The 22,478-nt window shown below is 40.8% G+C and overlaps 2 protein-coding genes across 2 annotated transcripts in view; both read left to right on the top strand.

Annotated features, from left to right (window-relative positions):
- The window catches only part of mpv17 (mitochondrial inner membrane protein MPV17), a 121,137-nt gene extending 106,425 nt beyond the window's left edge, over nucleotides 1–14,712 (top strand). The window contains exons 9-10 of the transcript XR_009647080.1: nucleotides 12,214–12,407; nucleotides 14,615–14,712. The gene's annotated coding sequence lies outside the window, so the exon portion shown is untranslated. The remainder of the gene's footprint in view (nucleotides 1–12,213; nucleotides 12,408–14,614) is intronic.
- Nucleotides 14,713–14,717: 5 nt separating this feature from the next.
- uts1 (urotensin 1) overlaps nucleotides 14,718–22,478 on the top strand; it is a 30,502-nt gene continuing 22,741 nt past the window's right edge. Inside the window, exon 1 of the mRNA XM_060851736.1 lies at nucleotides 14,718–14,740. The gene's annotated coding sequence lies outside the window, so the exon portion shown is untranslated. The remainder of the gene's footprint in view (nucleotides 14,741–22,478) is intronic.

Below are 22,478 nucleotides of genomic sequence, written 5' to 3'. Positions count from 1 at the left end.
CACCACCTCCCCTACCCCCTTCGCCACCTCCCTCTCTCCTTCCCATTCTCAACCTCCACATGCATTTTGAATCTCCATGCTCTCACTGCACATGCTTGCTGAGACCCATATATTCTTCAACTTGTGCGGTCCGTTTCTTTGATCTTTGCTGTCTCTCATTTGACTTACATGCTTGTTAAATTGGTACACTAATTATAAAGTCTGAGTTTCTGGTTAAACGTTACAGTGACTGGTAGGAAAAAGATCATTCCTTTTAGGCTTCAGTTGCATTTCCGCCGACAGCCTGCTTTTTCCAGTTTAGTGTCCTGCTTCTGTATTGTTCACGTGGTCACACCAGCTGTTCAACTGCCCAAGAACCAATCAGAGTTGTCATCATGCTAATGGCCTCAGGCATTGATAGCTTGTCACAATTGTACAATTGATAAGTGCTCTTGTTGACCAAATCTCTCTCTGCGCATGCATGGGGGTGCCATGCCATTTTATCTCATCCAACCAATATTTGGAAAGTATAAACATGAATCACAATAAATTTCTGTAATGTATTTTGAAAATGCAGCAATTCTTTCCACAGTTCTAGCTTTTAAAACTTGGCTCTATCCTTATGAAATGTCATTTTCTGGATATATGATAAATAACAAAACACAAGATTTAAATCCATTTTTCTGTTCTTTTCTGATGTCCTATGGCTTTGAAGAACTATGAAGTCAAAGGTGCTGTTCTGCTTCTGCATTCAGTTTTCCTTCCATCTTATATATAAATCTTAACCGTGTCTATCGATCATTTTCTATGTTCCCATATTCCCTGCTAATTTTATGTGTGCTCAGAATATCATCTCAATATCTGGGTAGTAGAACTATTTGAAGAGCAGTTCATCATTCATTCTGCATTTTCAATATAAGGCTCTGGAGTACTCCTGGAAATGTGTTGCTGGAAAAGCACAGCAAGTCAGGCAGCATCCAGGAAGCAGAAGAATTGACGTTTTGGGCACGAGCCCTTCTTCAGGAATGAGGAAAGTGTGCCAAGCAGGCTAAGATAAAAATAGGGAGGAGGGACCTGGGGGAGGGGCGTTGGCAATGCAATTGTGGAATAATATTTTTGAAGCATCCTGTTCAAAGTTAAGATGCGACGAGAACGAGAATGGGATTGGAGACAACAGCTTGTAGGTAGAGGCCTGAGTCTAAGGTTAAATAGAGAGCACAAACATGGCTTAAACATATTGTGAGCAGGATTTGAATAGAGGGAATGAGGATTGAGACAGATGCAAACAGAAGTTAGAGTATGGGGAATTTAATAAATAAAAAGAACAGAGAGGTTAGAGAGAGAGAGTAGATTAGAGGTAGGAAAGGAGGGTCAGAGTTTGTAGACAGAGACCAGAGACTGGACAGGAAAAAAAAGGCTGAGGCTAACCAGAAAAACAGTTGAAGTTGATGAGGGAAAGAAAGCTTAGGTTAACAAGATAAAAAAGTTGAAGTTGACATGAGATTGTGGCTGAGGATGAAGAGAGGAAAAACCAAAATTTGAAAAGAACAAGAGCAATCCGTTGTAAAAACAGCATGTCTCTACTTTGCTGTATTTTTGATTGTGCACTGAAATGGGAAACGTTAGTTTTAAAACCAAGGACTGGGGACTGATTGCTACACATTTTAAAAACAAGTAACTATTGTTTTTGTTTACCTGTGGGACATGGGTGTTGCTGGCTGGCCAGCATTTATTGCCTGTGCCTAATTGGTCTTCAGAAGGTAGTGGTGAGCTGCCTTCTTGAATCTCTGCAGTCCATGTGCTGGGGGAAGAGCTATAATGTTCTTTAGGATGGAATTCCAGATTTTGACCCATCAACAGTGAGGGAACTGTGAGATATTTCCAAGTCAGGATGGTGAACAGCTTGGATGGGAACCTGCAGGTATCTGAAGCCCTTGTTCTTTGAGGTGAATGTGGTTGTGGACTTGGAAGGGGGTGTCTAAGGATCTTTGGTGAATTTCTGCAGAGAACTTGCAGATACTACGCATTGCTGCCATTCAGCATCTCATAGAATCATAGAATCTGTGGTTGATATTGTAGGTGCCTTTGATGTGCTGCCAATCAATCAGGCTGCTTTTTCCTGGATGATGTCAAGCTTTTTGAATATTTTTGGAACTGCACTCATCCAGTGACGTGGGGAGTACTCCAGAGGAGAAAGTGAGGACTGCAGATGCTGGAGATCAGAGCTGAAAATGTGTTGCTGGAAAAGCGCAGCAGGTCAGGCAGCATCCAAGGAGCAGGAGAATTGACGTTTCTGGCATGAGCTGATTTTTTTTTTAAAATTCATTTGTGAGATGATGTCACTGACTAGACCAGCATTTATTGCCCATCCCTCACTACCTTCTTTTTCAACTCTGGTCTCTTGGCTCAGAGCATGGACACTACCACCACACCACAAAGGCTCTCTAACAGATGCCCTTTATTTTCAACCTATTTTTCTAATCAACCTGTTTAGACATACCTGTGGAGCAGATGGGACTTGAACCCAGGCGTTCCTGTCCAAGGGTAGAAACACTATCACTGTGCCACAAGAGCCCTCCAAAACTATTTAATTTCTTTTAATTAAACCTATTTTTCCAAACAATCTATTCAGAGATGTTATTACAATCTCTAGAGCAGGTTGGATTTCAACCCCAGTGTCTTGGCTCAGAAATGGGGAGACAACCACTACACCACAAAATCCATCTAACAGATGCCTTATTTATTATTAAATCCAGAGCCCAAATGGAGTTTAGTCTGCTTTTCATTAATTTTTGAATAAACTGTTCAGAGATGTTATACATCCAAATGTGGTTGAAGGGGGAAATAAAGCACTGCATCCCCCACATGCCCACTTATCTCAAGTCATCAAGAGCATTGACACCCGGGCTCGAATGTAACTGTCGAGGGGTGGGGGTGGAGGGGGTGCGGAGGTAGTTGGCAGAGACAACCCCCAGCCACAGCCTGCTGCCTTGACCAGTTTACAGCCAACATGGCTAGGCCCAGGAACAGACCCATGAGGAGGTCCTCCGATCTGCCCACACTCCTCCACAGTGGGTGCCTAAAAATCAGGGGTGTGGCGCTGAAGTGCAACCAACGACACAACGAAAGATTTCTCAAGTAACTGAAAAGTACAGAATGTCATGTTGCAGCTGCATAGGACATTGGTTAGGCCACTCTTTGAGTACTGCATTCAACTCTGGTCTCCCTGCTACAGGAAATATTCAACTGAAAAGGATTCAGAAGGGATTTACAAGGACGTTGCTGGTCTTGGAGGATTTGAGCTATAGGGAGAGGCTGGGGCTATTTTCCCTGGAGCATTGACAGTAAGCGGTGACCTTTTAGAAGTTTAGGCAGAGGAATGTAGTTTAGACAGGAGCCAGGGATGTAATGAATGGTAACCAATTCCTGAAGAAGGGCTTATGCCTTTATGCCCAAAACGTCAATTCTCCTGTTCCTTGGATGCTGCCTGACCTGCTGTGCTTTTCCAGCAACACATTTTCAGTTCTGATCTCCAGCATCTGCAGTCCTCACTTTCTCCTAACCAATATCTGCATAGTCCACAGATTCCACAGCACCACAATATGCACCTCGTAACCTTATAGTTTCCTTTGATGAAGTTACTGTAATATGTAAGTGTTGACCCTTCCCTTCAAAACAATATTTTTTAAAAAATGTTTGATGCATCTCTGGCTGATTGATTTGACAGGTGTTCCATCCACCGAGGGAAAAATTTAGAAGTATCAAATTATGCTGGTCTTGGAGGATTTGAGCTATAGGGAGAGGCTATTTTCCCTGGAGCATTGTGGTAAAGGGTCACATTATAGAAGTTTAAGCAGAGGAATGTACTGGAACTGGGGATGTAATGAATGGTAGTTTAAAAACCACAGCAATTCATATGGGGCATGGATAGGGTGAGTACTTTTTTCCCAAGGTAGGGGAGTTCAAAATTAAAGTACGAGGGAAAAGATTTAACAGGACCCATCAGGCAACTTTTTTTTCACAGAGAATGCAACATGTTTGGACTGAGCTGCCAGAGAAAGAGGAGGTGGAGGCTGATGTAATTAAACATTTGAAAGGCATCTGGATGGTACATGAATAGGTTTAGAGGGATATGAGCCAAATACCGGAAAAAGAGACTCGTTTTAGTTAGGATATCTGTTTCGGAGTGAAGGGTCTGTTTTCATGCTGTACAACTATGACTTTAAATGTGTAACTTTTTAAGGCTAGAATGGATGATTCTTCTACCTACCTTCCATTATGGTTTAAGTTACCTGAGGGTCTGCAAATGAGAAACAACGATTTGGTGATAGTATGGAGCCACGATAATTTGGAGAAAGAGTTTATTCTAATTATATTTATTTTTAGATTAAAATTCGCGACCTATGCAGCTAGAAATTTTGTGGTGAGTAATGTTCCTGTCTCTTAACCACCACCTCTAATTGGTATGTGACAAATTAGATGTGACCAACTTGATGGTCAAAGGAATTTGCATTTATAATGCAGTTGAACAGATTAATTATCAACCTGCAAATCCATCCAAAACACACAGATGGCAGGCAGTAAAAGCAGAAGAGATTCCTGATCAGCCATGTTACAGAAAAAGGTTAAGAGCCTCTACCACCAGTACCCCTTACTTCAGACAGCAGCATGCATGCAAATGTGCATGTTGCAACAAAGACTCCGAGTGTCTGGGTGAACTGTAATACACTGTCACAAATGCACCTAATTTGATCACGTGTGTTTACTTGTTCAACCTATCCAGCAACTTCAAGAAACTGAAAGTACTGTGTCTAATAAGTTACAAACAAACACATTGAAGTGTGATGTAATTTGGTGGGCTATAATTATGAATGAAGAATACACAAAAATTGTTTATGAATATTGAAGTTTGTGATAGTGCATGTTATCACGTGCAAATTTTAATAATGTACAGGCAGCCACTTTTTGGTGTTGCATACAGGAAACTCTGGTCACTTGTTATGTTGAGATCAGCAAGTGTTATGGATTAAGGAGAAAAAAATCTAGTCCTCACCTGGGAGAAGTGGAAGGGGAGATGTATGTAGGATGGGAGGAGGGAGAGAAGGATGATTGGAAAATGTAAATTAGAATCGTCAGAGTGAGAACTTCAGCTCTTCAGATGGGGGAAAGAACAAAAGGGAAGTGAGCAAGGAAAGAGACAATGAGGTGAACAGGGACAGGACTCTGAGTTGAACTTTGTCCAGCGAGAAGAGGAAGAAAGTTAATATGGCATTCTTGCTGTTCAATAATTGCCATTATTCAATAATTGCCATGATATTCAAGAGGATAGTCTAGCAAGAGGAACTTTCAGAAATAAGGAGAATCAATGTCATGGGGTTTTGAAAACTAAGAAGAGAATTTTAAAATGAAGGTATTGCTTAACTAGGTATAAGTAGGTGAATTTATTACAGAGTGAATGTAATTGCTCCACAGAAAACAAGCATAAATGAATGAATAGCCTTCTGTGTTGTAAATTATTCTGACTTTAGTTCTTGCTATGGATCAAATTTGCTTGTTCTATATAGTGAAGAAGTGTTTTAATTGCACTCAGTTATTTCATAAAACGAATAGTGTGAAGTGATGGACAATCATTTTGCACAGTCAGGAAGGAGAGATCCTATCCAGAGTGAGTTGCAGTGAGCGTACAGTTCCGAGAATTTGGAGGCAGCGTGAGCATTTGGTGCAGAGACACAGAGGTGCTTTTCTCTTGCTTTTTTTTTGTCTCGTAGTTTGTAAGGATTTTTTTGTTAAACAGGATAAATTGAAGCCTATGTTCAGTGGCCCAGCAAAAAACAGGAAAATCATAGGTAAACCCTAAGTTCATTGGTTAGTGATAACTGTTAATTTGACTCTTTATTACAGGTATCTTTCAGATTGAAGGTAAATATTGAAAATATGTACAGGCTGCAAACTAAAATACCAGTACAAAATTATTAAAAGTCAGATTAAGAGCTATGTAATTAAAATAGAAATATTTGGCCAGCCGATGTGTTGTACCTGCATGATGTGGGAGTACTTTGTGGTTCATTCTGCTCAAACGTGTAGCAAGTGTTGGTTGCTTGAGGAATTCCAACTCCGAGCTCTTCCCTGGAATCTGAGCTTCGAACACAGCAACACATAAGGAAAAGGGAGAGTTATCTAGATGCTGTGTTTCAGGAAACAGTCGCACCCCTTAGATTGACTACTTTGAATTTGGTTAGTGGTCAGGAACGGGAGGTGTGACTGTAAGAGGCTGGTAGAGGGACCCAGGAGGTAGTGCTGAAAGACCCTCAGCTCTTGAACTTATCTAACAGATTTGAGATTCTTGCACCTGTATGAATGAGAGTGGAGGCTGTAGGAAAGATGAGCAAATTGATCGTAGCACCATGGTACAGTGGGGAAAGAGAAATTGAGAGATGGAGATAGTACTGCCATTGTTCTCTGTGACCAGGTTTGAGAGTGCTGAGGCTGAGTTGTTTGTCTAGTGCCAGGTCCAGGGTATCTCATTTGGTCTGCAGAGAAACTTGGAGTGCAAGGAGAAAGATCCAATGAGATAGGTAGAAAGAGGAAAGATGCTGTACTGGGGGAATATGAGCAGCTAGAGTCTAAATTGAAAGGGTGGAACCAAAAGGTAATTATCTCCAGATTGCTACCTGAGTCACAAGCAAGTTGGTGCAAGGTTAATAATATTAAAGAGTGAAATGGGAGAAATGGGTATTGAATTCATGGTGCATTGGCTCCAGACTAGGAAGCGTGGGAGTTGTTCCAATGGGACAGGCTGAACCTGAATTATGCTGGGAGTCCTGGCAAAATGCATAACTCGGTATGTGGATAGGGCTTTAAACTAAACAGTAGCTGGGAGGCTGGTTTCAGTTAAATGGAAAATTATGGGAAAAGTTTGGAGGTGAGGGCTCAGAGTTTATAAAAGTTTCCTGAACAAATAATAGGACATAGAGTATGGAAGATGTCAGGAATCTAACATCACACACAGTAGGTGAGGGGATAGCCATGAGTAGGGGGAGACAGTCAATACAGAGCTGAGGGTGTTGTGCTTAAATGCACATAATATACAAAATAAGATTAATGAGCATGAACAGGAGGAAATTGGCAGGTATGATTCTGTGGACATTACAGAGACGTGGCTGCAAGGGCATCAGTGTTGCGAACTAAATGTTTAAGAATGCACCTCTTACCAAAAGGACTGGCAGATAGGCAGTGGGGCAGGGTTGCCTTGTTAGGAAAGAATGAAATTGAACTGATAGCAAGAAGCGAAATGGGATTGGAAGGTGTGGTTTCTGTGTGGGTAGACTTGAGGAACTGCAAAGGAAGAAAATGCCATGATGAGTGTTATCTACAAGACTCTTAGTAATAATTCAGGGGTGGGGAAGGAGATATAAAAGATATATATGAAGACATATAATCTCTATTCCAATAATCAAATGCAAATGGAATGGGAAAATCAGGTTGGTAGTGAATCTCAAGAAAATAAATTTGTGGAATATCAAAATAGTTTTTGGAAAATCGTGTGCTGAAGAGTAGAGCCCGTGAGGGGTCAATTCTCAATGTGTTTATGGGTAATGCAGCAGTCTTGATTAGGAAGCTTAAGGTGAAGGAAACCCAAAGGGCAGTGACCATATTATGATAGATATCAACCTTCAGTTTGAGAGGGCGAATTGAATCAGATGTAACAGTATTACAATTGAGTAAAAGTAAATACAAAGACATGAGGGAGGAGCTGCTCAGAGTTGATTTGCAGGGGGCAACAGGGAAGGTGATGGTGCATCAATAGCCAGAGTCTCTGGTGTAATTCGGGGGATATAACAGAAATTCACCCTAAGAAAGATGAAGCGTGCTCAGGGGAAGACAAGATAACCATGACTGACTGGGGAAGTCAGGGACAGCATAAAAACAAAAGGAAAAGCAGACAATATGGCAACAATTAGTGGGAAGCATTAAAAAAAACAGCAGAGGGTAACTAAAAAAGCAATAAAGAGTGAGAAGATGAAATATGAGAGTAAGCTAACCAGTAATGTAAGATTGCAAGAGTTTTTAGATATCTATAAGGTAAGACATAGGCAAGAAATAAATTAATTGATATTACGAAGATACATAAATTACCTCTGAGAATTTTATTTAGAGAAGAAACCAGAAGGACATGGGCAACTTGGGACATATGTGAATACCACCATGCACAAATAGCTCCCAAAACCACCAGACCTTGGAGATAATTGTACTGTTATATACATGCAGTCCTTGTCTTTCTGAGTTGTGAGAATTTGGATTGTGGGATGTTGAAAAAGTTGTTGTGGTGCTTCCTATAGTTTGCACGCACTTTGTAAAACTTTCCTCATCCTGTCAGATATCACATTTTTTTCTTCATCAAAGTGTTGCTTTATCAAATGATATCAAATTGCCATTTGTTACAGCAGAGCAAGATCTATTCCTCTTTCAAGCATGGTTAAGTTTCTTGAAGTAATGACAAAGAAGATTGAAGGCATATTGTCTATATGGACTTCGGTAGGCTCATTCAGAAATTTAGGAGGTATGGGATATGGGGAAATTTGACTGGATACAGAATTAGCTAGCTGAAAGAAGATCACGAATGGTAGTGGATGGAAAATATTCTGGCTAGGATTTGGTGACCAGTGGTGTCCCACAGGGATCTGTTATTGGGCCTCTGCTCCATGTAGTTTTTACAAATGACTTGGATAAGGAAGTGGAAGGGTGGGTTAATGAGTTTGCTGATGACACAAAGGTCGGTGGTGTTGTAGATAGTATTGGGGACTGTTGCAGGCTACAAGACATAACAGGATGTAGACCTGGGCTGAGTAGTGGCAGATGAAGTTCAACCTGGATAAATGTGAATGATTCATTTTGTAAGATCGAATTTGAATGCTGGCTATTCGGTTAAAGACAGGATTCTTGGCAGTGTGAAGGAACAATGGCATCTTGGTTTCCACATATATAGATCCCTCAAAGTTGTCACCCAAGTTGATAGATTTGTTAGGAAGGTGTATGGTGTTTTGGCTATTATTAACAGGGGGATTAAGTTTAAGAGCTACAATGTTTTGCTGCAGCTCTATAAAGCCCTAGTTACATTGCATTTGGAATATTGTGTCCAGTTCTGGTCACCTCATTATAGGAAGGATGTAAATGCTTTAGAGAGGATGCAGAGGAGATTTACCAGGATGCTGTCTGGATTGGAGAGTTTGTCTTATGAAGAGAAGTTGAGTGAGCTAAGGCTTTTCACACTGGAGAGAAGAAGGGAGAGAAGTGACTTGATAGAGGTGTACAAGGTAATGAGAGGCATAGATAGAGTAGATAGACAGAGGTTTTTCCCCAGGGCAGAAGTGGCTGTCATGAGGGGTCGTCATTTTAAGGTGATTGGAGGAAGGTTTAGGAGAGATGTCAGAGGTAGGTTCTTTATGCAGAGAGTGGTAGGTGCAAGGAATGTATGGTCAATGGTGGTAATAGAGTCAGAGACATTAGGGACATTTGAGCAACTGCTGGACAAGCACAGGGACAGCAGTAAATTGAGGGGTATGTAGGTTAGGTTGATTAGATTAAGATAAATGCTCGGCACAACATTGTGGGCCGAAGGGCCTGTACTCTGCTGTAATGTTCTGTTCTAATTCTGGTCACCCTTCTCTAGGGGGGATGCTGTTAAACTTCAGAGTACAGAAAAGATTTACAAGGTTGTTCCTGGAACTAGAGGGTTTGTTTTATAGAGAGAGGCTGAAAGGCTGTGGCTTTTTTCCCCTGAGGTTTTCTAGGCGAAGGTGAAAAGAGTGAATAGCCAAGATCTTTCCCCTTGGATAGGGTAGTCCTAAACTAGAAAGGTTTATGTGAGAGGGGAAAGACTTAAAAAGGACCTGAGGGTTAGCTTTTTCATGTACAAGATGGTGCATGCATGGAATGCCGGAGGAAGTGGTGGAAATTGGTAAAATTATGGCATTTAAAAAGCATACGGGTATATGAATAAGAAGGTTTTACTCTGATATGGACCAAATGCTGGCAAATGGTACTAGGTCAGATTGGGATGTCTGCTTGGCACAGAAGAGTTGGATGGAAGGTTCTGTTTCTATGCTGGAGGAGAAAGTGAGGTCTGCAGATGCTGGAGATCAGAGCTGAAAATGTGTTGCTGGAAAAGCGCAGCAGGTCAATGAAGGGCTTATGCCCGAAACGTTGAATTTCCCGTTCCTTGGATGCTGCCTGACCTACTGCGCTTTTCCAGCAACACATTTTCAGCTCTGTTTCTATGCTATATGTCTCAATTACTCTAAGGCACTAGTGGGCATTGCACCAGTAGAAAATGAAGCTGTTGTAGAAGTAGTAATGGGAAACAATGAAATTGCAAAGGAACTGAATAGGTTCTTTGCATCAGTTTTTACTGTAGAGGACATATCAGAACATCAAAAGAGTCAAGGGTTAGTAGTGAGTGTAGTAGCCATCACTAGGGAGAATATGCTGGGGATTGAAAGGCCTGAAGGTGTACTACACCTAAGAGTTTAGAAGGAGACAGCTGAGGAGATTGTAGAGGCATTGATGGTGATCTTTCTGGAATCATGAGTCAGGAAATATTCTAGATGACTGGAAAACAGGTAACATAGCACCCCTGTTCAAAAAGAAGGGGAGCAAAAGACTGGAAACGATAGGTCGGTTGGGCCTGACCTCCGTGATTGATAAGATTTTAGAGTCCATTTCTAATGATGGGATTGCAGAGCACTTGGATGTGCATGGTAAAGTAGGGCTGAGTCAGCATGGCTTTGTTAAGGGGAGGTCTTGCCTAACAAATTTGTTAGAATTGTTTGTTAGAGCGTTATAAATCAGTGCAATCAAGTTAAACAAAGGAGAGCCAATGGATATGATTTCTTTGGATTTCCATGTGGCCTTTGAGAAAGTGAAACACAGGAGGCTGCTAAATAAGAGGAGTCCATGATTTTAGGGGTAAGATGCTGGCATGGAATAGAGGATTGGCTGACTGACAGAAGGCAGAGAGGAGGGATCGGAATGGGACTATTTGGCGCCGATCATTTGGTCCCGCCGATTTGGCTCTAAAGTGTTTTGGCGCTCATTACTTTGGCGCTGAGCTGTTTTGGCGCCAATTCAGAATTTGAAAAAAGCCTTTTAGACCCCGTAAGAAATTTGTTTTTATTGCATTGTAAGAAATAAATCTAATTCATTTTTATTCATTATTTTTAACCTATTCATTATAAAATGAATTTCTACATTTTGCTACATTTATCAAGCACCTATAGATAACCATAATGTGAAAAGTTTGGTTTGTCTCTCTTGCTTAGAATGTTTTCAGCCATTTCTGGTATGGGCTCTACAAGAAAATACAAAGAAAATTGTATTACAGCTTTCCAATGTGAAGATAGAAGGTCTTAAGTTTCATCAAGATAGTAGATGACTATTAACAATTGTTAAATGAGAAGATGATTACAAAACAAGATTTGAATCTATGGTGGGTCATTACAGCTTTGACTGTCAACTCTTGCTAGTTGAGAAAATTGCATCGGGTCATTAGTCATCCTCTGTTCTTTAACCAAACAAGACTTTTTTAAAATTTTGAATTGGCGCTAAAACAGCTCAGCGCCAAAGTAATGAGCGTCAAAACAGTTTAGAGCGAAAATGGCAGGGCCAAATGATTGGCGGAAAAAGGGCAGTGCCAAAATGTACCCGACCTATAGGGATAATGTGGTCTTTCTCGGGAATGGCAACCATTGACTAGTGGAGTTCTGCAAGTGTCAGTGTTGGGACTATAACTATTCACGTTATGCATTAACCGTCTGACCAAATAATCTGAGGGAATCACTGAAAATGAATAGCTAAAGATACCACATCTCTTGCTACAACCATGGAGAGGTTCAGCTGATTGGGCTGGAAACCACAAAGAGAACTGAGGACAACTTTGTTTGCATCATTTGGCTACTTGTCAAGCTTTCCCAACCAGAGTTCAACTAGAGTCTGCTTCAGAGAAAAAAAACGATGTTGCATTGAAACACCAAGAAGTGTAACTCTAATTCACATTTGTGCATTCAGTATGAATTGTTGATCATAATATTATACATTATAAAAAGGTGAGTTATTTATAAATAACGCTCTTTAAATCAGTGCAATCAAGTTTCTGGCTTGTTAATTTTTCATAGATGTTCTTCAGAGGACAAATGTGTCATCTCTGCTTGCATTATATAGTTTAATATCCTGTTTCAGTTGGAGCTGACAGACTATCACTGTTCTATGTAACGTCTCAACCAATTTACAAGCACAGCTACTGACGTCAGCCCATTCTACTGGATGTTATATAAACCCTTTGGGATTCTCTGGAGTTAAAGTACCAGCAATCAGCTGCTGCCAATGATCCATTCTCTCCAACTAAAGAAGCCTTTACTCTTCCCTATCTTCAGGTAAGTGAGAAAGCATCTACTCTTCTTGTGTTCTTTATGTCTCAACAACTGCAAGCAAACTTGTATCAGAGTTTCACAAGTTTTGAGATTATTATTCAACATGTCTTTTAAGAAGGAGGGGCAATATGGTGGCTCAATGGTTAGCACAGCTGCCTCACAGCACCAGGGTCCCAGGTTCGATTCCAATCTCAGACGACTGTCTATATGGAATTTGCACATTCTCCCCATGTCTACGTGGGTTTCTTCCCACAGTCCAGTGATGTGCAGGTTAGGTGAATTGGCCATGCTAAATTACCCCATAGTGTTAGGCGCATTAATCGGAGGAAAATGGGTCTGGGTGGGTTGCTCTTCGGAGGATCGGTGTGGATTGGTTGGGCCGAAGGGCCTGTTTCCACACTCTAGGAACCTAATCAAATCTAAAAAATGGTATTTTAAACTTAGCTGATAATCGCTTTGAATTTCTGTTATTTTACATTTAAAAGTGCATTTACTCTTATCAAACCAGAGTTTAATTTAATGATGGCTATGCTGAAATTAGTCAGCAACCAGCAACAGGTGTCTGAACAACTCCCTGGGCATGTTACACAATCCTGCCATTAGTACTTCTTATTCCATTAACTGAATATCAACCTAACACCCTGTAACATTCTTTTCATGAAAAGTCCAAAGCAATTTCTGATCTTCAGCAACCCAAACATTTTGCCTTTTAGGGTAAACTCACAAGATGTTTCTTGATTTTGACAACTTGTCCAGTTTCTTCATTGAGGGGCAGCAATCCCGAATAAATTTGAAATATTAACAGAAATAAGGCAAAATTGCCAACCTCATTTTCAGATTCCTGTTCTCAATGACAGATACCAACTCATTGGGCACAGCAAACGTGCATCACTTCACATTTGAAGGTTCGTCCAGACTGACCCAGTAGACACCTTGGTTTCAAATCTGATTTTAATGGACTTTATTGATAGATCAGCAAAGGTTTGCTAGTCCAGTACATCATTGTTCAAAGTGATATGCATTAGTAGTTATTCCACAAGTTGGGGACAAAGGAAGCCAAATTAAATCCAGACTGCTGTGAGAGAGAACTTCAGTTCTCCTGGCGATCTCATTCCACAATACTGTATGACAATGGAGCTTTTTTGTAAAATATTTTCATCTAAATGGGCAGTAAACTTTGTAACCATATTGTATGGCAATGATGAAGTATCTGAGTGTGTTGCCTATTCCAGAGAGAGAAAGTGGTGGATGCAGGTACCGTTAGAATATTTAAAAGACATTTGAATAGAAAAAGTTTAGATGGATGTGGACCAAACACAGACAGGTGGAACTAATTTAGTTTGGGAACATGGTCGGCATGGACTGGTTGAACTGAACGGTCTGCTTTCATGCTGTATGACTCTATGACTGGGTTGGATATTGTTTGTAATTTTCTATGAATTGGTGAGTTCCCACAGATTTGTAGAAAATTATGCTCCCAAATGTGTCCATTAAATCTGTACCAGCTCTTTCAAAGATGAAGCCAGTTAATTCCACTCTTACTCTCTCCACATTGCTGCATTCTTTTCTCCTCCTAATTCCTCTTTGATGGCTATTATTGAATCTATCTATTCACGTTGTCTGGCAGTGCACTGCGTTCCAAATCCTATCCACTGGTTCTTGGAGTGTGTTTCCTCATGATGCTTCTGGTTCTTTTCCTGATCAACTTCAATCTGTGCCTGCTGGATTTCAACACTTAAAGATGTAGTTTCTCCTCAATTTAGATTAGATTACTTACAGTGTGGAAACAGGCCCTTCGGCCCAACAAGTCCACACCAACTCACCGAAGCGCAACCCACCCAGACACTGGGAGAATGTGCAAACTCCACACAGTCAGTCGCCTGAGGCGGGAATTGAACCTGGGTTTCTGGCGCTGGTTGAGGCAGCAGTGCTAACCACTGTGCCACCATGCCCCAGTTACCTGAACCCTTCATCATGGATCCAGATAATTGGTTAATAGCAGCAACTCAACTTACTTTGAAGATGGTTTCTTTTTTTCTCTCATTGTCCCAAATTTAAAGTAAACTTGTATTTTCTAATCAAGTAGCTTTAAGGGCATATTTTACAATGATGAAGCAAAACTGCAAAGAGCATGATATATAATTATGTGAGTAGTACATTTCTAAAAGATTGAATTTAGTTTCTGGACTGACTAAATCTCTTTGTTATAGAAATAGAAAGTGGGTCATTAACGCCAGTGCTTCACCAGACGCTCACTGGTGATGAAACATCTGAAAACGGACTTTCCAGCTCAGTGAACAAACTTACATCCAGAGAAGTTAGTGTTTGGATCGAAGGTTGTAAATATCCGAATATATTTTCAGCTTGTATTTCTTTATCACTCACTATCAAAAATGAAAGGGTTACAATTGTCTGGTTTAAAGTCACTAACTCATTATAGTACCCTGTTCCCCCATTTTAAAGAAAATGAAAATACCAATTGGTAGAATATATTTTACACCATGTACTATTTATCCTTTTTGGTATTGACTAAATAAGTAGCAGTATGCACATACTCAGCAATTCACTCTCTTTTTTTGAGCCTCTGGTATCTGAGAACAGAAACGAAAGAGATCAGAATACTTTTATTATGATAACAAAACTGATGTCTTAGGAAATGAGACAGTTTGCTAAAGGTTCATATAAATAACTCTATTTTATTACAAACACATGTTGTTAGCAAATGGTAAGTGACTGGACACTAATTCACATTAATCATAGTGATATATTGCAATATTAAAGCTAGACTATCCATTTACATTGCTGCAATGTGCTTTTCATGTTAAATTCGATTAAGATGGACAGCTGAGCTGTCATAAACCTCCATCAATTTCTACAATCAGCAAGACATCAAAATAGTAATGTGTATAGAGAGGTGGTCATACTGCAGACTTAAACTCTGCAGGCAGGAAGGGAATAGGTGACCACCAGGCAGAGCACGAAGGCTAAGTAGGCAGTGCAGGAATCTCCTGTGACTATTCCCTTGCAAAACAGATATACTGTTTTGGATTCTGTTGAGGGGATTTACCTCTCATGGCACCATGATTGGCTCTGCTGCAGAGGGAGGGAGAAATAGGCATAGAAATAGCCATAGTTATAGAGGATTCAATTGTAAAGGGAATAGATAGGCATTTCTGTGACCACAAATGAGAATCCAGGATAACGTGTTGCCTCCCTGGTACTACGATCCTGCATGCAATTTCAGGGCATTCTGGTGGGTGAGGGCGAACAATCTGTGGTCGTGGTACACGTTGGTACTAACAACATAGGGGAAAAAAAAAGTTGAGTGCCTAAAAGCAGAATATAAAGAACCAGGAAGAAAGTGGAAAGAGGACCTCAAAAGTAGTTATCTCAGGATTATTACCAGTGCTGTGAGCTAGTCAAAATAGGGACAGCAGGATATATTGAATGAACATATGGCTGAAAAGATGGTGTGAGGAGGAGGGTTTCAGATTTGTGGGGTACTGGGACTTGTTCTGGGAGAGGTAGGAGCTGTACAAACTGGATGGGTTACACCTGGGAAGGAATGATGTCCTTCAGGGGGCTACTTGGTACAGTGGTTGGGGAGGGTCTAAACTAGTATGGCAGGAGGATGGAGACCAGAAGAGTAGGCCAGTGGATGCAGAAATTGCGGGATAGGTAGAAAACAAGGCAAACATGACTAAGAACAAGGGAACTCAGGCAGGGAAACACTGCTGAAAACAGCGGGAGAGGTGGTCTGAAATCCAAGTTGTGTAATAGGCAAGGTGGATGAACTTAGAGCTTTGGTACGGAGACTTGGCTGAAAGAGGGACAGGACTGGCAGCTAAATGTCCCAGGATTTAGACAATAGACAATAGGTGCAGGAGTAGGCCATTCGACCCTATGAGCCAGTATCACCATTCATTATGATCGTGGATGATCATCCACAATCAGTATCTTGTTCCTGCCTTATCCCCATAAGGAGAAAGTGAGGACTGCAGATGCTGGAGACCAGAGTTGAAAAATGTGATGCTGGAAAAACACAGCAGGCCAGGCAGCATCTGAGGAGCAGGAGAATCGACGTTTTGGGCATAAGCCCTTCTTCAGGATTATCCCCATACCCCTTGATTCCACTATCTCGAAGAGATCTATCCATTTCTTTCTTGAAAGTATCCAGAGACTTGGCCTCCACTGCCTTCTTGAGGAAGAGCATGCCATACCTCCACCACACTCTGGGTGAAGAGGTTTCTCCTCAACTCTGTTCTAAGTGATGTAAAAAGAGTGTTGCATTACTAATAAAGGAGTATCTCTCAGCTATACTGAGGAAGGAATAATCAGATGACTCGTGCAGGGAGGCAATATTGGTAGAACCTAGGAATAGGAAAGGTGAAATTACAATGCTGGCAGTACACCACAGGAGCCTCAACAGCCAATGGAAGATAGTGGAGAGAATGTGTAAATAGATTTTGGAAAGATGTAAAAACAGCAGGGTTGTTGTTGTGGGTGATTTTAACATCCCCTATGTTGACTGGGATTCACTTCAGTCTACGGCTTGAATGGGGCAGAATTTGTAAGGACCATTCAGGAGGATTTCTTGACACAATATGTAAACAGTCCAACCAGCGAAGTGGTTATACTGGACCTGGTTTTGGGAAATGAGCCTGGCCAGGTGAGTGAAGTTTCAGTGGGAGAGCATTTCAGGAGTAGTGACCATAATAATGTGAGATTTAAGATACTCATGGATAGGGATAACTGCAGTCCTCGGACGAAGGTATTAAACTGGGGAAGACAAACTACAACAATATTAGGCAGGAACTGGAGACTTTTGATTGGAGGTGGTTGTTTGAGAGTAAATCCACATTGGACACGGTGTATTTCAAATGGCAATTGATACTTGTTCAGGAGCGGCATGTTCCTGCAAGAATGAAGGATAAATATGGCAAGTTTCTTGAACCTTGGATGATCTTGGATGATCACCTTAGTCAAAAAGGAAAAGAAAACATAGGAGAATGATCCCAGGGAAGGGAGTGTTGAATTTCTAAGCCAAGTTTCTATTGAAAAGGAAGAAGTCTTATGCATTTTAAGAAATATTAAGATAGCTAAGTCTTCAGGTCCTGATGAGGTCTTTCCCAGAATATTGAGGGAGGCAAGAGAACAAATTGCTGGAGCATTGAGAGACATCTTTGTATCCTATTTGGCTACAGGTGAGGTCTCAGAGGACTGGAGAATATCCAATGTTGTCCCATTGTTTAAGAAGGGTAGCAGGGATAATCCAGGAAATTACAGGTCTATGACCCTGGCATCAGTGGTTGGGAAAGTATTGGAAAAAATTCTCAGGGACAAGATATATACAAATAAATGGACTTATTAGCAATCAACAGTATGGTTTTGTGTGTCACTAACTTGATCATGTTTTCAGGAGGTGATGAAGATGATTGAGGAAAAAGCAGTTTATTTGACAAGATCCCTCATTGCAAACTGGTACAAAAGGTGAAGTAGCATGGTATCAGAAGTGAGCTGGCAAAATGGATACAGAAGTGGCATAGTCATAGGAGACGAGGTAGGATGCTTTTTGGAATGAACAATTGAGAGTAATGGGACTGGAACCTTTGCTGTTCGTGGTCTACATAAATGATTGGTAGTTGGTCTAATTAGTAAGTTTGCAGACAATACAAAGATTGGTGGAGTTGTGCATAGTGAGAAGGATTGTCAGAGGATATAGATCAGTTGGAGGCATAGGAAGAAAAATGGCAGTTGGAGCTTAATCCAGACAAGTGTGAGGTAATGCATTTTGGAAGGTCAAATACAGTAGAAATTATACAGTGAATGGCAGAACTCTTAGTATTCATTTGCAGAGAAATGCAGGTCCACAGGTCACTGAAGGCAGCAGCGCAGATAGACAAGGTAGTGCTTGCCTTCATTAAAATGGCATTGACTATAAGGATACATAAGTTATGCTGCAGCTTTATAGAATTTTGGTTAGACCACTTGGAATATTGTACACAGTTCTGGTCACCACACAACCAGAAGGATGTGGATGGTTTGGGTTAGTACAGAAAAGGTTTACCAAGGTGTTGCCTGGTATGGGTGATTTTAGCTACGAAGAAAAATTAGATAGACTGGGTTTATTTTCACTGGAACACAGGAGGTTGAGGGACGACCTGATAGAAGTTTGTGAATGCCATGGGTAGAGTAGAAAATAGGAGGCTTTTTCCCAGGGTGGAGGGGTCAGTTACTAGGGGACATGGGTTCAGACTGTAAGGGAGTGAAGTTTAAAAGAGTTATGAGTGGCAAGGTTTTCACACAACAGGTGGTGGTAAGTGCCTGAAGTGAGCTGTCAGAGAAGGTAGCAAAAGCAGACACAATAGCAGCATTCAAGAAATGCCTGGACAAATACATGAATAGGAAGGAATAGAGGTATATGAATCTATAAGTGAGGACAGTTCTAATATGGAAGGGCAAAATGTTTCGGCGCAGGCTTGGAGGACCAAAAGGCCTGCTCCCGTCCTGTATTGTTCTTTGTTCTTATGGTGATAGATGTCCAAATATTCTTTTTCCCAGTCCCAACTGTTCACCTTTTATCTATCTGTACATCAATTAATCAATCAACTACCATCATCTATTGTCTTTCTAATCTTTTTTTTACTTCTTGGCACGGTGGCTCAGTGGTTAGCACTGTTGCCTCACAATGCCAGGGACCCAGGTTTGATTCCAGCCTTGGACGACTGTCTATGTGGAGTTTGCACATTCTCCCCGTGTCTGCATGGGTTTCCTTCGGGTGCTCCGGTTTCATCCCATTGTCAGGTCAGGTGAGTTGGCCATTCTAAATTGTCCATAGTGTTAGGTGTATTAATTAGGGGTAAATATGGGGAATGGGTCTGGGTGGGTTACTCTTCGGAGGGTCACTGTGGATTGTTGGACTGAATGACCTGTTTTCACATTGTAGGGAATCTAGTCTAATCTAAAAAAAATTTAATACTAAAATCTAAACATGTTTTTTTGACAACAGCTGAATAACCTTCACAAATTTAATAATGAACAAGAATTGAAATGTCAATTCATAGAATCACAGAATGTTTACAGCACAGAAGGTCATTCAGCCCATTGTGTGCATCTAGCATCTCAGGAACATAGTCCCACTCCCCATCCTCTCATTGTAGCTATGCAATTTCTTTTCTCTGCAGTGTTTATGCAATCTGGATTAAGACCACAAGGTCATAAGATATAGGAGCAAACTTAGCCCTTTCAGCCCATTAATTCAACTCTCCTATCTGCTATAATGTTTCAGATTTGATTTTGATTTGATTTAAGCTTTTTGTCATGTACAGAAGGACAGGAGTACAGTGAAAATTGTACAATATCACCACACAGCGCCATCTTAGGTACAAAGGTACTTAGGTACAAAGTAGTAACATAGAGCAACAAAGTTAACAGTGAAACATGACAGTCCTTCCTATTATTAAGTAGAAAAATAAAGAAATAAAGGTAAAACTTCAACAGTCTTTCTTAAATGCACTCCCTAAAAGGACTCAGTCTCCACCGTTTTGGCCCACTCTACTCAACTCCATTCTCCTGCCTTCTCCCCATAACCTTTCTAACCAAGAACCTGCCTAGCTCTGTTTTAAATACACTCAATGGATTGGCCTCCAAAGCCTTTGATGCAATGAGTTCCGCAGATTAACTACCCTCTGGCTGAAGAAATTCCTCCTCAACTCAGTTCTAAAGAGTCATACCTTCACTCTGAAGCTGTGCACCCAGGCCCTACTCTATCCTACAAATGGAAACATCTCCACATTCATTGTATCCAGGCCTCTCAGTACTTTAGGTTTTAATGAGATGCCCAATCACCTTTCCAAACTCCATCAAGCACAGAGATAGAGCCATCAAACCAGTTCTTATTCAAGCCCTTCATCCTCAAGATCATTCTTGTAAACCTTCTCTGGCTCGTTTCTAATGCCAACAATCCCTTCCTTAGATAGAGAACTCAACATTGCTCACAATTGCAGCCTGATCAAAGGCTTATTTGGCTCTGCAGTACATCTCTGCTCTTGTATTCTAACCCTCTCAAAATGAATGCTAACATTACATTTGTGTTCCTAATTGAACATTCATGTTAAATTTGGAAATCCAACTAGGTCATGTCCAATGACTCGCCTTTATCTAACTTGCTCGTTACCTCCTCAAAGAATTCTGATAGACTTGTCTGGCATTATCTCTGAAGCCATGCTGACTCAGACCTATTTTACCATGCACATCCAAGTACACCGCAATCTCATCATTAATAATAGATTCTAAAATCATACCAAAGGTCACAATCAGGCAAACCAGCCTATAATTTCCCATTTCTGTCTCCCAACTTCTTAAACAGAGATATTACATTAGCCACTTTTCAAATCTCCAGAACTCTCCCTGACTTCAGTGATACCTAGAATATATGCCAATGACTGTAAAATTTCAGCAACTATCTCCTTCAGAACTCTAGGGTATATGCTGTCTGGTCTGCATGATTTATCCACCTTCAGATCTTTCAATTTCTCCAGTACCTTCTCATCAGTGATGGCCACTGCACTCACTTCTGCCTCTAACTCTCTTGAAATTCTGGTATGCAACTGGTGACCTCCACCATGAAGATTGAATCAAAGTACTTATTCAGTTCCTCCATCGATTTTTCATTCCCAATTACGATAGATCCAACCTCATTTTCCAGTAGTCCTATGTTCACTCTTGCTTCTCCCTTATCTTTTAGTTATAGAAAATAGAACATTACAGTGCAGTACAGGCCCTTCTGCCATTGATATTGCACTGACCTGTGAAATCAATCTGAAGTTCATCTACCCTACACTATTCCATTTTCATCAATATGACTATCCAATTACCATTTAAAAGCCCTTAAAGTTGGCAAGTCTACTACTGTTGCAGGCAGTGCGTTCCATGCCCCAACTGCTCCTCTGAGTAAAGAAACTACCTCTGACATCTGTCCTATATCTATCACCCCTCAATTTAAAGCTATGCCCCCTCATGTTAGCCATCACCATTCAAGGAAAAAGGATTTCACTGTTCACGCTATCTGACCCTCTGATTATCTTGTATATCTCAATTAAGTCACCTCTCAACCTTCTTCTCTCCAACGAAAACAGCCTCAGTTCCCTCAGCCTTTCCTCATACAACCTTCCCACCATATCAGGCAACATCCTAGTAAATCTCTTCTGAACCCCCTCCAAAGTTTCCACATCCTTCCTATAATGAACTGTACGCAATACGACAAGTGTAGCCGCAGCAGAGTTTTGTACAGCTGCAGCATGACCTCATGATTCCAAAACACAATTCCTCTACTAATAAAAGCTAACACACCGTATGCCTTTTTAGCAACCCTTGGGTGGCAACTTTCAGGGATCTATGCACATGAACATCAAAATCTCTCTGTTCATCTACACTACCAAGAATCTTACCATGAGCCAGTACTCTGCATTGCTGTTGCTTCCTCCAAAGTAAATCACCCCACACTTTGCTGCATTAAATTCCATGTGCCACCTCTCAGCCCAGCTCTGCAGCTTTTCTCTATCCTTCTGTGATTTACAACATCCTTCTGTACTATCCATAACTCTACCGACCTTAGTGTCATCCACAAATTTAATAACTCATTCTTCTACGCCCTCATCCAGGTCGTTTAAAAAATGGCAAACAACAGTGGACCCAAAACAGATCCTGACAGTACCCCACAAGTAACAGAATTCCAGGATGAATATTTCCCGTCAACCAACACACACTGTCTTCTTTCAGCTATCCAATGTCTGATCCAAACCACTAAATCTCCCTCAATCCCATGCTTCCCTATTTTGTGCAATAGCCTTCTGTGGGGATCCTTATCAAATGCCTTACTGAAATCCCTATATGCCACATCAACCACTTCACCCTCATCCACCTGTTTAGTCACCTTGTCAAAAAACTCAACAAGGTTTGTAAGGCATGACCTAACCTTCACAAACCATGTTGACTATAATTTATCTAAAATAAAATTTACATTTTTTATATTACTAACTAGATGATACTCATATATTAGGTTCATTTATTGAT

This window comes from Hemiscyllium ocellatum, chromosome 3 (assembly GCF_020745735.1).
Source record: "Hemiscyllium ocellatum isolate sHemOce1 chromosome 3, sHemOce1.pat.X.cur, whole genome shotgun sequence".
Lineage (NCBI taxonomy): Eukaryota > Metazoa > Chordata > Chondrichthyes > Orectolobiformes > Hemiscylliidae > Hemiscyllium > Hemiscyllium ocellatum.
Note: the sequence above shows the minus strand (reverse complement) of the source record. Positions and strands in the feature narration are given on the sequence as shown.